Raw genomic sequence first — 21547 nt, forward strand, 5'->3', positions numbered from 1 at the left:
CAGCATCCTCCGTCTATAGAAATCTGTATATATGGAGCGCCATCATTTATTAATTCACAATTACAACTATAATGTTCAAGATATCTCTGTTTTCCCAAATTCCCTGAAAAGTGTTAGCCAAAAAATGTCACTTCCTTATTGTACTACTACTGCAGTTCATTAACACCTAATCAATATCAACACGTCTAATAGATGTAATTCAGAAACTTGTGTACATCACTATTATCTTGTGTCAAAACATTATCAGGATCTGTAAAGCTCTGCTATGTATTCCATAACTCATTCTATTAATTTATCTTCAATTCTGGTGCACTTAAAGAACAATGTTACCCTCTTTAACAGTGCGTGGAACCCTGGGTGTCCTGAACATGTAACAATCACTCCTTCCTTTATCAAGGACCTAAAAACAGAAGTAATTTCATCAATGGTTTGTAGCTGAACTTAGGAATCATCCCTCATGGTAGGTATGTTTTTACTTTTTAACATCTCTAAATGTCGGTTAATTACTAACTAAATGAATGTCCATTAGGAGGTGGTGCCGCTAGTCCTCTAAACTCATAATCTGGTGCCGTGCGCTTCCTGTGAAGCTGCAAGTAAGATTTAAAAACCACTGCAGGGTGGGTCGAGTGACCCCTCCTCCCTATTGGTCGTCAATAATATGCACCCTTACTGGGTGATTGAAGGCCCCACATTATTTCCCATTTCAGCATCAGCCCTCTTTACTCTAAAATTACTTTTTAAATAGGAATATGTAGAAATGGAACAAATATTCAATCTTCAGAAAAGTTCTTAACCAATGTCTATCTGGTGAACAGCCAACATATTTTAAAATGTCAGATGTATAAAAATAAGCCTAAATACTCCCTTACCCTCAAAGTCCAAATCTAAACATAAGGTGAACAGTTTTGGTAACGGACAATTTAATCTAAAAACAAAACAAAATTGGACTTGTGTCCTTGTTATTTGTTCTTCAAAATACATTAGCAAATACCCTGCGAAGTATTCGCAACATAACTAACCCTCCCTAGGATATGAACTCCATTCATTCCTTTACTCATAGTTAGTTTATATGTCTAAATTATTATGTGTGACCTAATAATCAGATGTCTTGTTTGTCAACCAAGAATATTAAACTTTAATCTTTTCAGTATTCCAGACCATCATATAAACAATCAGCCTCCCCTCTCAAAACTAATGTTATTGTTGTACACCACCCTCTGGAAAACTCTTGCACAGTTATGCTGTCAAATCATCGCATATTTTCCTCAGAGTCTGAACCGTCTGAGACCAGCCTGTCTCAAGATCTTGTCACATTGTGAACAGTCAGTAATGCGTTGTCCTCTGCAGCTGTAGTCAATAGGATCAATGAAACTCTTGCACTGGGATGTCCTGAGGGGGAAGGCACCTCTGGATCAATGTGCTACATTCAGCAGACACACTTGTCCTCTGCACAGCAGGAATCCCCCAAAACTGCTGTTTCTCTTCCCACCACTGTTGCCTTGACAACGAGGTACACGCAAAATGTCAAACCCTCCTCAGATGCATTCTTTGCACAGTTCTTCTGTTTCTGTAGTGAGCAACTCTTCACCAACACACTGATTCAGAGTACAACCCAAAGGTGGCGCACAACTTTCCAGTGCTGCTGTAAATCACAATAAATCAGCAACTGGAGATAAACTCAATTTAAATCTCTCCCCCAAAGGGTTACAAAATAAAACGGCTGAGTGTCTATATGGTCAGGAATGCTGAAACGTGTGAATGTTAAAACAAATCAATGGCAGTAGTCTACCCGGATTCTTTACTCCATTAAAAGTAGTAAAACCACATTGTAAAATCTCTTTTGTCTAGTTGAAGTCCTGCTTACTTCATCTTTAAACTCTTCTTTAATTTGAAACCACAAAAGGTCTTTAATGGTATCAATTGTGGACTTCCTTAATATGAATTGTAAATGCAACATATGTTCTCTGTAGAACACAGATATGACAGTAGCTGCTGAAACTGGTTAATAGCAGTTTTCTGTCAACCTAGTTAAGCATGTTGTTGTTATATCTAGTAAATATATTTTTATTTCATGTTTACTCACAAAACAATATGACATTATTTAGAAACAAGTTTTACTCTCTCTGAACTCTTCAAAACATCTACTTGTCTTTCTCTTTCCTCCCTGTGCCCTGCAGCTGCCGGCTCAAGTTTCCTCTCATCAATCACCGGTGTGTTTGTGCAACACCTCTGTCATGCGTAACCATTTAACAGATTCATTCTGACTGACAAACTCATAACAACCTCCCGTTTACTTTCTACTCTTTCTTCATAAACTTACAAACACAATTATTGTCTACTAATGATATTATAAAAACACTAGGTGGAATAATCCACTATTATGTTCAATTTGAATCAAACTTTAACCTGCTTCATATACTCAGCAAACAGTATTATTACTTTCCCTCAACGTTACTGTATGCAATAAATGCCTTCGAAATATAAGTAAACTTCTCAGTAAATGACAAATACCACGAAATTCACAATGCAATGTTTCTTTCAAATATCTACGACACATTGATCTATTAATCTTCAATGTTATTCCCTCCTTCTTCAGACCACTCGATTATTCACACACTTGTTTTAAATTCAATGCTCTTTCTTCATGCATTTTAAGAAGAGAGAGAGAAAAAAGAAGGAGGGGGGGTGTGGGTACTCTCACAGACACCCCGGCTTGAACAGGCATTCCATGAGGAGGGGGGGCTTCCTTGAAACAAGAATGACTTCGTATCTATTTATCTGACTAGGTTAACGTTACTCTTAATGTCCTTATTCTTATTTATTTGAATGTCCGTGGAGCAACACAGAATATTGAAGAACAGAGGGCAGCTGACCACAAATGAGCTTCCCCTGTTATATAAACATTAATATATTCCTTCTGACTGACAAGCGTTCAAAAACCCTCCTGTTTATCACTTAGGCCAGTGGTTCCCAAACTTTTTGTGCCCAAGGCACACCAAAGGACATGTAAAAATCTCAAGGCACACCTATTGTGCAAAATAGCCCTTATAACACGTGTTATCACTCATATCATGTAAAATATCTGTATTATGTGCATAATTATTTACTAATGCCAAATAAAATGTGACAAAGACAACTATATTACGCATGAAATATTTATTAACGAAATATTTCAGAAATTAATTTGAAACGTTATCAAATTAGGCTTCATCAAAGCAGCAACACACTCATTTAAACCAGACAGGTCACAACATTAAACATGAGACAAAGGACATTCAGCACAGAGAACTGTCAATGCAAGGAAGCTGCATTGTCCATGGTCCTGAACTACAAATTATAAATGTAACATTTCAGCAGAGATGGGGTCGTTACTAAAAAAAAGTAATATATTACATATTACTTTAAAAAAAAGTAATATATTACACTACTTCGTTACTCTCTACATAAAGTAACTCGTTACTTTACTCGCAGGGCCGGCCCGCCCCTCCCTGCAGGCAGATCACGCAGACTGCTAAAGTTTCAAATGTTCTCTTTAGTTCAGTTTCCATTGTCGCATAAGACTGATCCAGATCCTGAATGTTTTCCTATCTGACCATGGCTGTTCTCTGTCTCCTGCTATCTGTATATTTTGCGCAGTCTATCTATCTCTGCTCACGCTATTGCGTCGGCGTGTTCTCCTGCGTGTTGGCCATGTGTTGCACTGGAACCAGACACCGCAAAGACTTCAGCCGAGCACGTACAATAACTCTCCTTACCAGCAGGCGGCGGGAGTGTGTATTCGTCATTCAAAACAGGCAACAACCGGAAGACAGAGAAGAAGAACAGACTGTGATATAAACAAACAACAAATGGCGTGTGCGGTAGCTCCACCTTAGCAAGTGTTCTTTGCAGGTGCTTGTTGAGGTTTGACGTGGTGTTTACAGCAGTGGATAACAGCTTCTGGCCTGGACACAGTTTGCACCTCACCGTCACATTCCTGTCTATTCTTCGGATGAACTCAAAATAATGGGGACACCTCCACCCCTCGAGAGTTATCGCTGACTCAGCCATGTTTATACAGCACTGCACGCGGAGATGTGGACGCGCAAGTCGCGCAGATTACGTACATATAAACCTACAAAGTACTGATATAGTAAATTAAAAAATAATTATTTTTGTGTAGTTGTATATTGCAATAATAATGTATGGTTGTCACAAAATCCCACGGCACACCCGGACTTGCCTCACGGCACACCAGTGTGCCGCGGCACACCGTTTGGGAACCACTGACTTAGGCTACTACTTTTTGTTTTATTCATAACCTAAAAATACAATTGTGATGAATAGCTTGCTCTTTTTCTGATTGAAACAAAGAGTACTGTTCTACAGAATCCGAAAGTGGGGGGAGATTCTTTCACAGACAAATACTGACACCCCGGCTCCGGCTGGAGCTCTCAGCCTTTTCAAGAGAAGGGGGGGGCTTCTTTCAACAACTAACAACAAACTATTGGTATACCAAAACATTTACCAACATAAAACAAGGTCTTTACGAATCAACAATGACAACCAACAGAATCAACAAACAGCAAACATTGTACACAGATATATTAGCTACTGATACGGCGACCAGTTTTACACCTTACTATTGGCTACTTGTTTGACAAGTTTGACACCTTTCTTTTAGATACTAAAGTCTCCCCTAGTTTTACACCTTACTATTGGCTACTTGTTTGACAAGTTTGACACCTTACTATTGGCTACTTGTTTGACAGGTTTGACACCTTACTATTGGCTACTTGTTTGACAAGTTTGACACCTTACTATTGGCTACTTGTTTGACAAGTTTGACACCTTACTATTGGCTACTTGTTTGACAAGTTTGACACCTTCCCGTTGGACCGCGGCGGATCCTCATAAATTACGGGTTCCACCCGCTTCTCATCACAGATTTGTTTATACCCTTGTTGATCTATTCAGTGCACACAATTTTATTTACGTTTTATCTTTACATTTTAGCTGAGACAATTATTTCTGCCATTTTCACACAATCCTAAAATGTAGTGGTATTTCAAACACATCTATTTGTTGTAACAGGCAGATGCTTACCTTGATTCTAAATGACCCGGGTTTTTGATTGTGTGAGAAGGTTTCTTGTAAAAGCCGTAAACTCAATGTTTTTTGGTGTCCTCTCAGAAGGTCATCGGTGTCCGGACTTCCCGCTCTAGACCATCACGTCGGGGTCACCAAGCTGTTGGAGTCTACCGGACCAGGTCCGTCCTCCGCGCAGATCGTTTGGATATGGCCAGAGCGGGGTCGCCGTCCGGATCTGCCGATGACCTTTCTTAGTTCTGAGGGGAAAGGAATTGTGTCCTAGACACTATTCTCTGTTAGCTGTACAAAACTAGACTTTGCACTCCAATGGATTGTTTCTTCAAATAAGCACTTTATTACACAGTTCAACAAAGATATATCAATCCGTACTATACCACAAAGCGCTTTGGACTCCTTCTTGAGTTCCCACCGTGACAGGCTCGTCAGTGTGAGATCCCAGTTGAAGTGAGTGCCGAATTCTGAATATATCTTGTTCTTTATAGTGTTTGCTGTGAAGCCCCCACCTTTGGTGCTCTCTGTGCTGCAGTCTGCCTTTTCTGCCCAGCCACACACAGTTTTAGCTAAGGTCAGGCCAGGGCCATACTCCCTTTTCCTAATTACCTGTTTTAACTGGTTTTCTCACAAGACAGTTGCACCTGGTGTGGCTCAGGGCCCCACATACCGTCCTTGAAGATAACAGGATGTAGCCGGCCAGCAGTAAACTTTAACACGTTATTTTTCCACTCAGACAGCTCAATGTTTTTAGCGTTTCCTATAACAGGATTTACTATATCTTATATTCACAGTTACTTTTTCCTTATTTTTATCCTTCAAAATGTACTTAAAATCCATTTGTGCAGCCTGGGGCAATACAATAAACTCCTGACGACGACCGTTTTCTTGTAATGTAAACTACTGGTGCATTGCACGCCACGTTGTTTGTTATTGAGCTTTGGCCCAGGAAGCCGTACACAGTCAGTGACGTCACTGGAAAAGTCCCGGAGCAATGGAAGCGCCCATGGTCATTAGGCACGTATTTCAAAAAGTAAATTTGCGTATCTCGATCGTTTACATTGGAAATAGACTAGATAAATACATTTCCTAATGGTAATATTGTCGCATGGAAAGCAGTTTGAAAAGTGTTTCCATTTCCCTTTAAGCTTCTCTCCTGGACACGAGAATAGCCAACACAGATAACAATTGGGACCAGCTGACGTGATTCTTCGTTGGACCGGGAGAGAATAAGAACCAGCTGTTTTCCGGGGACGCAGCGTCCGTTCAGACACACAACGAGCTCGAAAGACTTGGTAAGAGGAAACCTGTTATGTCGAATTCCTCATAGTTTATTCAGGACAATGTTACATTTGTGTGTCTGACGGAGGCCAGCTGATCCTGAAAATAGCTGTGCATTTAATGTTAAAACAACCAAATTTATAACAATAACAATCATATAACACGTGGCGTTGCATTTTCACAAGCAGGGTGAGTTCAAATTACTTATTTTTCTTATATTTAACCCTGCATGCTATTTGTTTGTCTGTTATTACATGTCTTCAAAAGGCTAATCGCTCCAATAAGTGTTTTTTGTTACGTTTTAAGTTAACGTGAATGGTTTGAGGCTATTTAGCAGTCGGGACTGCTTGATACAAAGAACACAATCACAGTGGAAGCTGAGAATATTGGAGTGAGTGTTTGTGTTAAAGACAGTGTGAGGCTGTTTTTCTTTTTTAAAAGTCCTTTGTGTGATGAGGGCAATCATTTCAAAAAGTGTTTCTTGTTATGTTTTAATTTAACGTGAATGGTTTTAGGCCATTAAACAGTGGGGACTGTTTGAGACAAGAACAGAAGTTGAGTGAGTGTTTTAATTACAGTGTGAGGCTTTCTTTTAAAAAAAAAGTCCTTTTCGAGGAAAAGGCCTGAAAAGTTTGAAGCTTTCAGTGGTTGTATTTTCTGTTTTCAAACAGACATTGCGTGTGGATTACGACGAGAAATGCGACATTCGTGCGTTAGATAGATGATATTCTGTTGATTGTGTTTGATTAGCGTCTTACTTTGTCCCATGATAGCGTGTTTAAACAGAGGAGATAACCATACTGGCTCTCACAGAGCCTACACACGGCGGCGTGCGTTGCCGCTTGGCGGTGGGCGTGTCTTGAGCTTGGGGAGTCAACGCGAGCAACGCGACCAACAACCAATCACATGAATGTCCCGCCCCGGACATACAAAGCAAAGCATTCATGCTACATCCATGCTGGCTAAATATACTGTCTATGCTTGCTAGCTGTCCATTCAAACTCCCCAAAACAGGCAAAAACCTACCAGTTTCACCCACTGTCTCTGCCACCTCCCCCCATGCCTGGCTCCTCCGGTTTGTATCCCTGTATGTAAAGAGGGACTGGTCATATAGTACCGGGTGATTCCCTACCGCCATGATCATTTTCTCCTCCATTTTTTGACATATGGGAAATAACTGCGGTCTGGCTTAAAGTCAAAACATTACATACATGGGTTGAGGGCTATGACGTAAGGGTATGAGGCCCATTTATAATTGTAAATTAAATAGAAATGTTATTTTAAACTGCAGTGTTGTTTTGTGTTGAATTTTAAACTCCACTATGAGAGCCACGAGGTGTTTTCAAATCCCTTTGTTCTTCAGGTCAAAGGTTGGAAAATCAGTTGCCATCTTGTCTTGCCCTCACTGTCACTACCCGATCCGTCCTCCTGCCCGATCGGTACTGCGCATGTGTGAGATGGTCCGCCATATTGGACAACTCCGGACGGCAACCCAAGATGGACACTTGACACAGTGGCTTTTAGCAAAGCTCAAAAAGAAAACTCGAGAGAGATGATTTATTGTTATTACAATGTGACTTCACTATTATTTAACAACTCTTTTTATTGGGTTCTTTTATTTGGGGTTAAGTACATTGTCAGAATAAGTGAGAAATGGATTTAACTTCTGTTAGATAGCTATCATACCGAATAAATATTTACTGTGAATGTATGCAAAAATGTATGGCATATGGCTGTCTAACAGAAGTTAAATAGAGGTTAGTTTTGCAACAGTAATCCCTAGTGGATTAAGCTGGAAATTACAATAGCGCACTCTGCTGGTAGTACAGAATTATTACATAGAGGAAACACTCAATAGCATTTTCAAGTCTAATTTTAAGTGTTATAAATAAAGGGCTGTCAGTCGATTAAAATATTTAATCGCGATTAAAATATTTAATCGCGATTAATCGCATGATTGTCCATGATTAATCGCTAATTAATCGCACATTTTGTATCTGTTCTAAATGTACCTTAGAGGAATATTTTTCAAGTTTTTAATACTCTTATCAACATATGAGTGGACAAATATGCTTTATGCTAATGTTTATTATCATTTGAACAATGACAAATATTCTCATGAATATTAAACACAACAACCTCTGAACATTACAAATATTCGCCTCAATTCAACCTGGAACCTCTCATACAATAATACAATACAAATGGTGTGTGTGTGTGTGTGTGTGTGTGTGTGTGTGTGTGTGTGTGTGTGTGTGTGTGTGTGTGTGTGTGTGTGTGTGTGTGTGTGTGTGTGTGTGTGTGTGTGTGTGTGTGTGTGTGTGTGTGGTGTGTGTGTGTGTGTGTGTGTGTGTGTGTGTGTGTGTGTGTGAGTGATGGATCGTTGGAGCTATGTGCAACTCAAGGCATATGCTCGAACGGGAGCTGCCTGGATGCTGCAATCATGTTGCGCACTATCCGTGCTGAGTGTGCTGACTTTTCGTACAATGTCCCACTGTCTGGCTTCCTGCATAAAGTCAAGTGCTCGGCGCAGTTGTGTGGATAGAGCCCTCCTCTGTTTTCATTTAAACAGCTCCTTATATCCGTTAGCGCAGCTAGCTAGCACCAGATGCTAACAACAACAATGCACGTAAGGTCTCTCTCTCGCTCGCTCGGGCCACACATACACACACCCTCCCGGTCCTCCCAATAGCCAGTCGGTGCCTGCCGGTGAGCGTGGAAGTGTGGTCTGCTGCAAGCGGGCGGCAGGAGCGGGGCTGTCAGCATCAGCTAAGCCTTGTAGATGGTATTTTAAACTCGATGCGCTCTGAAACTACGGGGCGGCCGAGGACAAAAAAATACACATGCGTTAATCGCGTTAAAAAAATTAGTGGTGTTATTTTTTTTTGCGTTAACACATGCTTAATCGCCGAGATAGAATTGCAAGTGGTTTCTAATTATAAGATAAGAAACTTTTTATAATACTCTTTAAAATAAGCAAACAAATGTATTGAAGCTAACACAAGTTATGACATTTACATAATTTCATACACTTCGGTATGCACTGTACACAGTAGATTTAGATTTTCACCAGATTTCTAATTTTCATATTTCAAAGTCAAAACCATACACTGTACAATTTTTATTTTTAGCATTTCAGATTTAAAAATGTGCATAATTTTTACAAAAAAAAAAAAATCTATAAATTGAAAAAAACAAAAAAAAACAGATTTAACTATTCTGATGACATAGGATATTTTGTAAGGAATACAAAGGTACTAGTCAGAGGACTAGTGCTTCAATGTTTGATCATTCGAATAGTTAGAGAACATTGCACCAAACAACGGCCCTCCATGCACCCCGGGGAGGTTTCCATGATGACAACGGAGGCAGGGGGTCCCAGAGATGTCAAAGACGAATGAGGAAGCTTAGAGGGTCAGACCACCAGGTGACGCATCTTCAGCACAAGGGTATTTTGAAATCCAGCTACATTGAGCCATATCTGTCACCACGGGAGGGAGAGGTTTAATGTTTAATGTAAAACAAAATCGAGAGTAGCATTTGCATTTACACATGAAGCATCCATAGAATAGAACATTTAGCAGACTATTTTTGTAATTATGAGAAGGAAAGAGATTACGAGTGATGTTGTTCCCCTACACAGAAAACTATTGTGTCCACACAGCTAGTGGGGTCAAGACGACAGGTTTCCACCAAAAAATATGAAGACGGAAACCTAGTACTCGCCCAAGACGGAGGATCCTTACCAAGTCCTCCTGTTTACACCGACTGCAGTTCAAGGGGCGGCGATACACCTGACGTGAGGCTGTTGAGACCTAAAAACAGAAACTCGATTCTGCTGTGGTGAAGTCTGGCTACAAAGGGAGGTGTCCGATAGGGTCGCTTGTCTCAAACCAGTGAAGAAGTCAACAAGAACCCAGCAAAACTAGAGAGTGACTGTTAGCGGGAGAACAGTGACAGAGCAACAGAGACTGGCCCAACATTTTCCAGCCGGTACATAGATAGACCCCGTCAGAAGACCGGGGCTGTGTTTAAAGGGGAACTTCATTTATTGTTAGTGGAAGTGTAGTTTTTTAGTCAAACAATTATGTGATTTATGGAGTCAGATTACATTTTTTCTCATAAACACAATTTTATAATCAGTCTGAAGTATCTGTTTTAAGGCAATGAGCTGCAGATTAAATAACATAACACTGATTGAGAGCTTGGATGAAGAAGTTGTAGGGTTTTTACAACAGTTTCAAGAATCAGTTTTTATTTATTTATTCTTGAGTGACTTTACTGATTTATAATGTAGTGCGTAAGGCAATATCTCATTTTGAGTGAGGGGCACCAGCCCTTCATGCATGTCACCCTCTGTGAGAATAGTTCGTATTTTCCCTCTAGTTTAGAGAAATATTATTTTATCATATCTTTGTTCAGCAGTATCAAACAATCCTCTAATCCTAGAATTATTGAGACGCACTAGCGACACCAGGGGTATTGTTTTTCGCAGCAATAATGATGCATAATACCAGGACAAAAGCCATTGTTGCAACAAGTAAACCATTTTTTTTGTGCTAATGGCAGATTTTAGTAAAGATGCATTTATACCATCAGAAAGCCATACATCATACGATATTTTTTGTACACCTTATGGGTACACGGAGAAGTTATATTTATTTTGCAACTTCCAGAACATTATTGGGAGTTAGGACTGATTTGGCAGAGCTGGAACAAAACAATAAATATAAATAAGATAAAGATAGAAACAGCTCAAAAGACAAATTGTCTATAGATTTTTATAGATTGTATACTAAAGTGAAAACCTATTTTTTGTTTTACATCTGAAAAAGAGTCCAATTTTGGTATACGTTATCACTCATTATTTAAATTCTGTAACTGACACAACCAGGGAGAAAATAGAGATGATGTCAAGAACAAAGCCAAAGCAATTGTGGGGTCCCCTAGGGATAAGAGTCAGAATAGCATTGTTGATTGTGCTCATTACACGTGGAACCTTTCTGGTTGGATGGGGAGTACAATATCAAGTAAGACATGGATCCATTAGTTCACTCATAGATAATGCTCACATCACTAACAAAACTCCAGCTGTGTTTCAGAGAGTTTCACTTATCCCCAGAGCCAAAAGATCAGCTGAGCAACAAGAGGAGGAGTTAGAAATACTCGGTCCCAAAGGTGAGGCGGTTACAATCAAGATGATTCACCCCCCATATATGCAGTTCTTGTATCAAATGATGAGATGGGTTTAAGTGAATGGGATATGTAAGTGATGGGGATTTACAGATTAGGGGAATCTCCAAATACACTGGATCCATGTTTTAGTCTTTACCAGAAACACCCCCTGTTAAGTTTATGGACAACCGACCGGTGACCTGAGCACAATTATTGAAAATGATTACAGTAGAAACAGGCTACTAACCCACACGTACAGCTTTGTACATACAAACTCTATGAACAAAATTGTGGCGACATTGCAGATATAATATGTCCAGTCACAAAAGTTACTTATGTTCTAAATAACAGTGAGATTTAAAGTGATGGAGAAAATATGGGGACGTTCTTTTATAGTGTGTGAAATATGTGGTGCTTGAAACATGTAGGTATTTTTAATTTATAGAAGAAAATGGTTTCCTGAAAGAGTTATTTGGAGTAGCCATGTTACAGTGGGTGGAAACAATGTTTAGGGATATGGCACAACCATTAGTAGACATTAATTGGGTTTAGATGACATTTAACATCTAAGACAGATAGTAAGATTAGGAAAATAGAGTGGAAAGGATTGGATATATTTTACCTCAGTGTGTTAGAATTAACTATAGGTAATGCGTCCCGAGATCTCTCTCTCTCTCTCTCTCTCTGCCTGTCAGAACGCTACGACCCCATCTTCCAAGACAAATGACCTCACCACAGGAGACTCCTCCTCCTCTATCGAACAGACAGCGAACCCGAGCTGAACCAACAACGACCTGAGGCATCCAGAACCATCTCCACCTGAGGCATCCAGAACCAAACCAGCATGCTGACAAAGAGGCAAACTCTCATCGGTCCCTCAGCAGGAAGTTCCAGCCTGAGCCACGAGATTTGGCACAAGAGCAGAGTGTGGGACATGAGAACGGAATACGCCCTCCATGCCACAGCGTAGAGACAGAAAAGGAGGACATGAAATGCAAAGCAGTTGGGCCACTGAAAAGAGTTACAGCGGGAGGATCCAAGAGCGGATGGACTGAGGAGAAGGTGGACGGAGGAAAGGACAGAACCAGAGGAGTTGGCATGGGCCAGCAGAACGTGAGGGGGTTGTGGCTTGACAACCAGAGGGGGAGAGAAGGAACACGGGAGTGAGTGAGTTTACACATAAACACACTTATTAGAAAATAATCCTAAAAATACACTGAGGGTAGAACATATTATTCAATCTTTTCATCATATAAACAAATTATTCTTATAGAGATTCTTATTCATGTGAGAATTTGGGGAAGGTTTAATTTGTTACAATATAGATAGCAGGCAAATCTTTATTTGAATGGAAAATGTTAAAGGTAGAGCTAGTACCAAGCCAAAGAAAGTATTCCAATCTAGAGTATTGATTTCACCATTGTAGCATGGTTATTACCATAGGAGAACTGTTAAGGTGGAAACAACATTTGTTTGTCGAACCAGATGTAGAGTTTTAAAAAGACACTAGGCCAAGAGCAATTGAACATTTTAATTTTGAAAAACTAGTATAATTGGGAGTAATATATGCGGGGCCTTGGATCACTCATTTTAATGGTGCATATTTTTGACGACAAATATTGTTCAGGGAAAAGGGGTTGCTCAACCCACCCTGCAGATGTTTTAAATCTTACTTGCCGCTTCAGGGGGAGCGCACAGCACCAGAGTATGAGTTTTAAAAAACAAGTGCCACCACCTCCTAATGCTCATCCATTTAATCAGTGATGACCTGACATTTAGAGATGTTATTTAAAAGGAGAAACATATCTGCCATGAGTGAAAATTCCTGAATTGAACTACAAACCATTAATGAAATGACTTCTGTTTTTAAAGTCCTTGTTAAAGGAGGGAGTAATTATCACATGCTCGGGCACCCAGGGTTCCACACACTGTTAAAAGGGGTCAGCATAGTTATTTAAGTAGACCAGAATTGAAAATAAATTAGTATAATGCGTGATATTCCACCGGTTTTCACACCATTTCAGGGACTTTATCACTGCATTAGAACAGACAACCCAAAGCCACCAAGTAGGAACTTTTAAGTGATGAAATTCTACAACGGTTGTAACTGACCAAAATCTTCTCCCAGAAATGACTGTCTAAAATGCCGTACCCCAGAGTAGATGTTTGGTGGTACTGTGGATCTAAAACCTTGTGCTCAGTCTTGCCACAGGATTGGGCTAGGACCTGTGCACTAGCACAGCCAGCGATGTTTTTAATCAACATGGCGAAACACCCCAAAACCATAGGGCTAAGAGACCAGTCCCAGGGGGAGTTTTGGCTCCAGGGTACAAGGATAGCCCAGGGGAGGCCTAGATGTTGCATTAATTCCATGTCCTAAAATATTGATCACGACTGCCTTTTCCAGAGAACATATTAGTTCATACCTTAAATGGTATGAAAGGAGGGAGGGTACATTTCTCATGAGGAGACAGTTACAAATGCTAGTAGAACAGGACGATCCACCCCCATATACAGATGTTGATGCAAATGATGAGTTAGTTTAAATGATATGGATGTTCAGAGATGAGATTGTTCAATGAATGTCCAGCCGATGTGATTCTTTAAATGATGAAATCATGTGAAGAAGTGAGCAAAATAAAATGCTAAAATGGAGTGAATCCATTTCAATTTACTTATACTATTCCAAGATAGTGTATTTTGATTTTTTTATTATTACTCTATACTATTCCAAGATAGTGTATTTTTATTTTTTATTATTACTCTATACTATTCCAAGATAGTGTATTTTGATTTTTTATTATTACATTACACTGGTCCAAGATAGTTTATTTCATTTTTATTATTTTTCACTGTTCTATATGATAGATGTCATGCATTTTAGAATCATTACTATTTTAAAATGGGTTGTTTCTTTTCACTTTGTAAAAACAAGTGCCTTAACACTGAGCGTGGTATGAGAACGGTTTCTGTGAAAGGAGGGAGGAAGAAATGTTCTAATACCAAGCCATTGCTGCTATTTTGAATAACCATATTGAATGTAAACACTAGAAGTTAAGCACAAGGGAACACTTTTATGTTTGAACACAGTCGAAGTATTTTTGTAAAGTTGAGGCTACTCGAACCATTCCATTTGAGTGTATGTTTTTTATATGAGTTATGTACTATGCAGAGTTCAGATGAAGAACTCATTGATTTCAGTATTATACACACCTTTTAGGTGTGTAAGGAGGGACTGTTAGAAATTAAAATCAATGTTTTGATAGCATAATGTACTTTAAACATACCGTCAGTTTAAATGCTGTTTTATACTGAAAAACCAGAAGTTCTTGTGCACAACCAATTGTTAAGCTTTTATTCTGAAAATCCTTCATCTCCGGTTAGCATTTAGCAAGAGGCTAATATACCATTTACTATAGAGGTGAATTTAGCAGCGAGATGATATGATGTTGCACACCGAAACCTACTGATTTCAACACTACAACTATAGACATCGAGATATTATTATTGTTGAATATTAAATGAAGGTACAGTTCATTTGAGTACGTTATTGTTTACAGATGTGGTAGCATGTGACAACATTCGGAACGACCGGAAACCAAACTGCTGTGAAGTATTTTTGGAGTATGGATTACAGCGTTTAGAATGTGTTAAATGAAAAGTCATGAAAGAGTTAAGGAGGAGAAAAGGCGTGTTAGATATATTGAATGTACAATGTCTGTATCCTCACGACGCTGAAGTTGGCTTCCGATTCAGAGCATCCGATTCGGCAGTTAAGGGGAAAGTTAAGGGACATTTAATTTACAGCGCTGAGCGAACAATCCTCCGTGTTTGAACCTCTTAAATCGCTGCATAGCCGATTTATTTGGACTGGATTATCCCAGAGGGTCTAAAGATTCTTTATAACCCAGTTTGAGATTTGTGAAACCTTTATTCTATCTGTGAAAATTTAAAAAAGGGAGATTTCAGTGCTTTTTTCGCATCCTGACCACATTAGACCAGGTCCTGATCTAAAACCACTAGACCTACACTCATCAAATCTGGACTGGATTATCCCAGAGGGTCTAAACATTCTTTATAACACCGTTTGAGATTTGTAAAACCTTAATTCTATTTGTGAAAATACAAAAAGTGAGATTTCAGTGCTTTTTTCACATGTAGACCACATCCTGATCTAAAACCACTAGACCTGCACTCATCAAATCTGGACTGGATTATCCCAGAGACTCTAAAAATTCTTTATAACCCAGTTTGAGATTTGTGAAACCTTTATTCTATTTGTGAAAATTAAAAAAAGGGAGATTTCAGTGCTTTTTCGCATCTTCACCACATTAGACCAGGTCCTGATCTAAAACCACTAGACCTACACTCATCAAATCTGGACTGTATTATCTCAGAGGGTCTAAACATTCTTTATAACACCGTTTGAGATTTGTAAAACCTTAATTCTATTTGTGAAAATACAAAAAGTGAGATTTCAGTGCTTTTTTCACATGTAGACCACATCCTGATCTAAAACCACTAGACCTGCACTCATCAAATCTGGACTGGATTATCCCCAGAGACTCTAAAATTCTTTATAACCCAGTTTTGAGATTTTGTGAAACCTTTATTCTATTTGTGAAAATTAAAAAAAGGGAGATTTCAGTGCTTTTTCGCATCTTCACCACATTAGACCAGGTCCTGATCTAAAACCACTAGACCTACACTCATCAAATCTGGACTGGATTATCTCAGAGGGTCTAAACATTCTTTATAACACAGTTTGAGATTTGTGAAACCTTTATTCTTTATTCTTTATTGTGAAAATACAAAAAAGGGAGATTTCAGTGCTTTTTTTATCTAGACCACATTAGACCAGGTCCTGATCTAAAACCACTATACCTAGACTCATCAAATCTGGACTGGATTATCCCAGAGGGTATAAACATTCTTTATAACACAGTTTGAGATTTTTAAAACCTTAATTCTATTTGTGAAAATACAAAAAGTGAGATTTCAGTGCTTTTTTCACATGTAGACCACATCCTGATCTAAAACCACTAGACCTGCACTCATCAAATCTGGACTGGATTATCCCAGAGAGTCTAAAGATTCTTTATAACACAGTTTCAGATTTGTGAAACCTTAATTCTATTTGTGAAAATACAAAAAGGGAGATTTCAGTGCTTTTTTCGCATCCTGACCACATTAGACCAGCTCCTGATCTAAAACCACTAGACCTACACTCATCAAATCTGGACTGGATTATCCCAGAGAGTCTAAAGATTCTTTATAACACAGTTTCAGATTTGTGAAATCTTTATTTCCCAACTGGGCAAGCCTTTATGCCTTCTTGAGGCTCCGCCTCTAGATGGGCGGGCACAAACAGGACGACACTCCCAGTACCTGCCAGAGGACAGCAAGGCAGGGAGCACAGACAGGCAGAAGGGGTCGTCACAACATGTTGTTTTGTTTTATTGTTCTGTCTTTTTATTTATTTAAGTATTCCAGTAATGCATGTTGCATGTTTTAATTTGATTGTATTTACTTGTTTAAATGAAATTTGATTTAGGTTCACTTATAAAATCTGTCCAGGGACAACAGATGAAAAATAGCCTCTTGGCTAACTCTGGCACATTTACAGGAATGTTAATTAATGTGCAAATGAATAAATAAATAAAAATAAGTGTATGCTCCTCATTTAGGTGATAATTCTTTATCTACAAAGTTTTCGTATCTTAAATACTGTTTCATAGCAAACAAAAAAATGAAAGAGATGTTAAAGGAATTCAGGTTCATGAGATAAAGAAAAAGGCTAACCTTCAGTCTTTCATCCACTTTGAACAGCTTCTGCTGCTTTGTCCTAAAGCAAAATATGAATAACAATTATTTTTCTGAGAGAGAAGACAGGATTACAATGAACCAACTTTCTCATACCATTGTTACCAAAGTGTTATTTTCTAATCTTGTAATGTTTTTCACATTCCAAGCAATCCTAGTACTCAAGATGACATACTGTAATTAGGCAAACAAAGCTTGTTGCTTAAAGTAAACTTGAACAATGCCAATGTTATAGACTATATTTAATTTCCTGTTGAAATGTTTTGCCTGCAACTGTAAATACATTAAGTTTATATAAGTATACCTACTTTTTCCATTAATTAGCACTTCTTTATTAAATATTATGAATATGTCTTTATTATCAGGCTATGTTCCACAATCATTCAAAGTAGCAGTGATAAAACCGCTTCTTAAAAAGCACAACCTCGATCCAGAGGTTTTAGCCAACTATAGACCTATTTCTAATCTTCCGTTCCTCTCAAAAATGCTTGAGAAAGCGGTCGCAAAACAGTTGTGTGATTACTTAAAAAACAATGATTTATTTGAAGATTTTCAGTCTGGCTTTAGAACACATCATAGCACAGAGACAGCTCTGGTTAAAGTCACAAATGACATTCTAATAGCCTCAGACAAGGGACTTGTCTCTATTCTTGTTTTGCTCGATCTCAGTGCTGAATTTGATACTATCGACCATGATATCCTATTGCAAAGACTAGAGCACTTAGTTGGCATACAGGGAACTGCTTTAGGCTGGTTTAGGTCCTATCTATCTGAACGCTCTCAGTTTGTACGTGTTAACGATGAATCTTCCACGCAAACCAAAGTTAGCCATGGAGTGCCACAGGGCTCAGTGCTCGGACCTATTTTGTTCACATTATATATGCTTCCGTTAGGCAATATTATAAGGAATCATTCTGTAAACTTTCATTGTTATGCGGATGATACTCAACTATATTTATCAATTAAGCCTGATGAAATTAATCATCTAAATAAAATTCAAGACTGCCTTAAGGACTTAAAAACGTGGATGACCTTAAACTTTTTGATGTTAAACACGACCAAAACTGAAGTTATTGTACTTGGCCCGAAGAATCTACAAAACAAATTATCTAAAGATATACTAACTATGGATGGCATTAATTTGGCCTCCAGTGAGACTGTAAGGAATCTTGGTGTTATATTTGATCAGGATTTATCCTTTAACGCCCACATAAAATCAATTTCAAGGACCGCCTACTTCCATCTACGTAATATTGCAAAAATCATGCATATCTTGCCTCAAAACGATGCAGAGAAACTAGTCCATGCATTTGTTACTTCTAGGCTGGATTATTGTAACTCTTTATTATCAGGGAGTACCAAGAAGTCAGTCAAGTCGCTTCAGCTGATTCAAAATGCTGCGGCTCGTGTACTAACCAGAGTTAGGAAAAGGGACCACATTACTCCTGTTCTGGCTGCCTTACACTGGCTCACTATAGAACACAGGATAGAATTTAAAATTCTTCTTCTCGCCTACAAAGCCCTTAATGGGCAGGCGCCATTTTACCTTAAAGAACTCATTATACCCTACTGTCCTACTAGGGCATTGCGTTCCAAGAATGCAGGGTTGTTGGTTGTTCCTAGAATCTTTAAAAGTACAATGGGAGCCAGAGCCTTTTCTTATCAAGCTCCACATTTGTGGAATCAGCTTCCAGTTTGTGTTCGGGCGGCAGACACCCTATCCGTTTTTAAGAGTGCGCTTAAGACCTTCCTTTTTGATAAAGCTTATAGTTAGGGCTGATTAGATTCAGCCCCTAGTTTTGCTGATATAGGCTTAGTTTGTCGGGGGACATCTTACTTCTTCCTTCTCTCTGTCTATACCTGTGTACTCTCATGTTCCGATTAACCCAGCTTCCCCAAATGTCTTTCTTTTTGGTGTCTATATACGCTGGGATCCGGAGTCATGGATAATCCTGCGGTCCTGTGTCCTGGATCGCGAGTCGTGGCTGTGGTCCTGGATCATCGGTCCTGGATGGATATCCTTGTGGATTCATCTTCCTATTATACACACATGCATTTCCAAACATTTGGACTACCTATGTTGCAAATGTATTATCTTTTCAATTTACACACGGCATCTATTGCACGTCTGTCCGTGCTGGGAGAGGGATCCCTCCTCTGTTGCTCTCCCTGAGGTTTCTCCCATTTTTCCCTTTAAACTGGGTTTTCTTCGGAAGTTTTTCCTTGTACGATGTGAGGGTCTAAGGACAGAGGGTGTCGTATTGTCATACTGATATTCTGTACACACTGTGAAGACCACTGAGACAAATGTAACATTTGTGATATTGGCCTATATAAATAAACATTGATTGATTGATTGATTGATTGACCTACTTATCTGTTGAATTTTTATTTGCAACAAAAAATTATAATACATTTGAGAAGTAAAGACTTTATTCTTCCTTAATTAGCTGTCCATACTTACCCGATTTGATGAGTGTAGGTCTAGTGGTTTCAGATCAGGACCTGGTCTAATGTGGTCTACATGTGAAAAAAGCACTGAAATCTCCCTTTTTGTATTTTCCACAAATATAATAAAGGTTTCACAAATCTGAAACTGTGTTATAAAGAATCTTTAGCCTCTCTGGGATAATCCAGTCCAGATTTGATGAGTGTAGGTCTAGTGGTTTTAGATCAGGACCTGGTCTAATGTGGTCTACATGTGAAAAAGCACTGAAATCTCACTTTTTGTATTTTCACAAATAGAATTAAGGTTTCACAGATCTCAAACTGTGTTATAAAGAATCTTTAGACCCTCTGGGATAATCCAGTCCAGATTGGATGAGTCTAGGTATAGTGGTTTTAGATCAGGACCTGGTCTAATGTGGTCAGGATGCGAAAAAAGCACTGAAATCTCCCTTATTTGTATTTTCACAAATAGAATAAAGGTTTCACAAATCTGAAACTGTGTTATAAAGAATCTTTAGACTCTCTGGGATAATCCAGTCCAGATTTGATGAGTGTAGCTCTAGTGGTTTTAGATCAGGACCTGGTCTAATGTGGTCTACATGTGAAAAAAGCACTGAAATCTCCCTTTTTTTAATTTTCACAAATAGAATAAAGGTTTCACAAATCTCAAACTGGGTTATAAAGAATCTTTAGACTCTCTGGGATAATCCAGTCCAAATAAATCGGCTATGCAGCGATTTAAGAGGTTGAAACACGGAGGATTGTTCGCTCAGCGCTGTAAATTAAATGTCCCTTAACTTTCCCCTTAACTGCCGAATCGGATGCTCTGAATCGGAAGCCAACTTCAGCGTCGTTGTATACTCTGATATGCATAACAAACGGACATTAAAACGTGGAGAGCCGGCCCGCAGGGAGGAGCCAGCAGAGGATATATAAACAGCGGGACCTGAGGGGTTCGGCCTCTTTCTCCGCTAGCGAGAGCCAGATACACAGCTGTATTTCTGTTGGACAATATCCTGTTTGTAACATTACCACGCTTTTTATTAATTAAAGTACCAATTTGAAACGATCTCAGAGACTCAATTTACTCTCCTTTTTAAGCTTCTCTCCTGGACGCGAGAATAACCAACACAGATAACATGTGTTAATATTGTTCAGTCTTCTTGCAAAGCAAAAAAGTAACCGGCAAGCACCCGTCGACCGAATGTTAGTTTTGGGTTCAGTCTGTTAAGCTAGCCCGGTTACTGATAATTCGAGATGTGCTCTGAAGCGAGAAGAGGTGTTTGAATTAGTGATGAATTTGTGAACTCAAAGAGCCGGCTCGTTCACTTTAAGTGAACGACGGGAGCCGGCTCGCGCCCGCGAACGAGCCGTTTTTTGTTTGCGGAGGGATCTAGATCGGCATGAAGGCACATTATGCAATGTGTATATTATCCCGCTTATTACATGGCCACATTCTCAACAAATTAACGACATGACTCCCAATATTAATTGAAATGCTTTTATGGATTTAGAAAATGATTTTATTGATTTAAAAAATAGTTGTAGGCCTATGTATTTATTTAAATTGACATGCATCAGCTAAGAGAAATAGTCCGTTGTTACTGTTTGAACTAACGTAGCAACGGCAGGAACTGCTTCGATAGTGTTTTGGAATCGCTTTTTGATTACAGATTTGAAAACATCGTTGCTTGCTTTAAAAGTAGCACAATTCATTATGTCAAACTTTGGAAAGAAT

The sequence above is a fragment of the Pseudochaenichthys georgianus genome, chromosome 3 (assembly GCF_902827115.2).
Source record: "Pseudochaenichthys georgianus chromosome 3, fPseGeo1.2, whole genome shotgun sequence".
Taxonomy (NCBI): Eukaryota; Metazoa; Chordata; class Actinopteri; order Perciformes; family Channichthyidae; genus Pseudochaenichthys; species Pseudochaenichthys georgianus.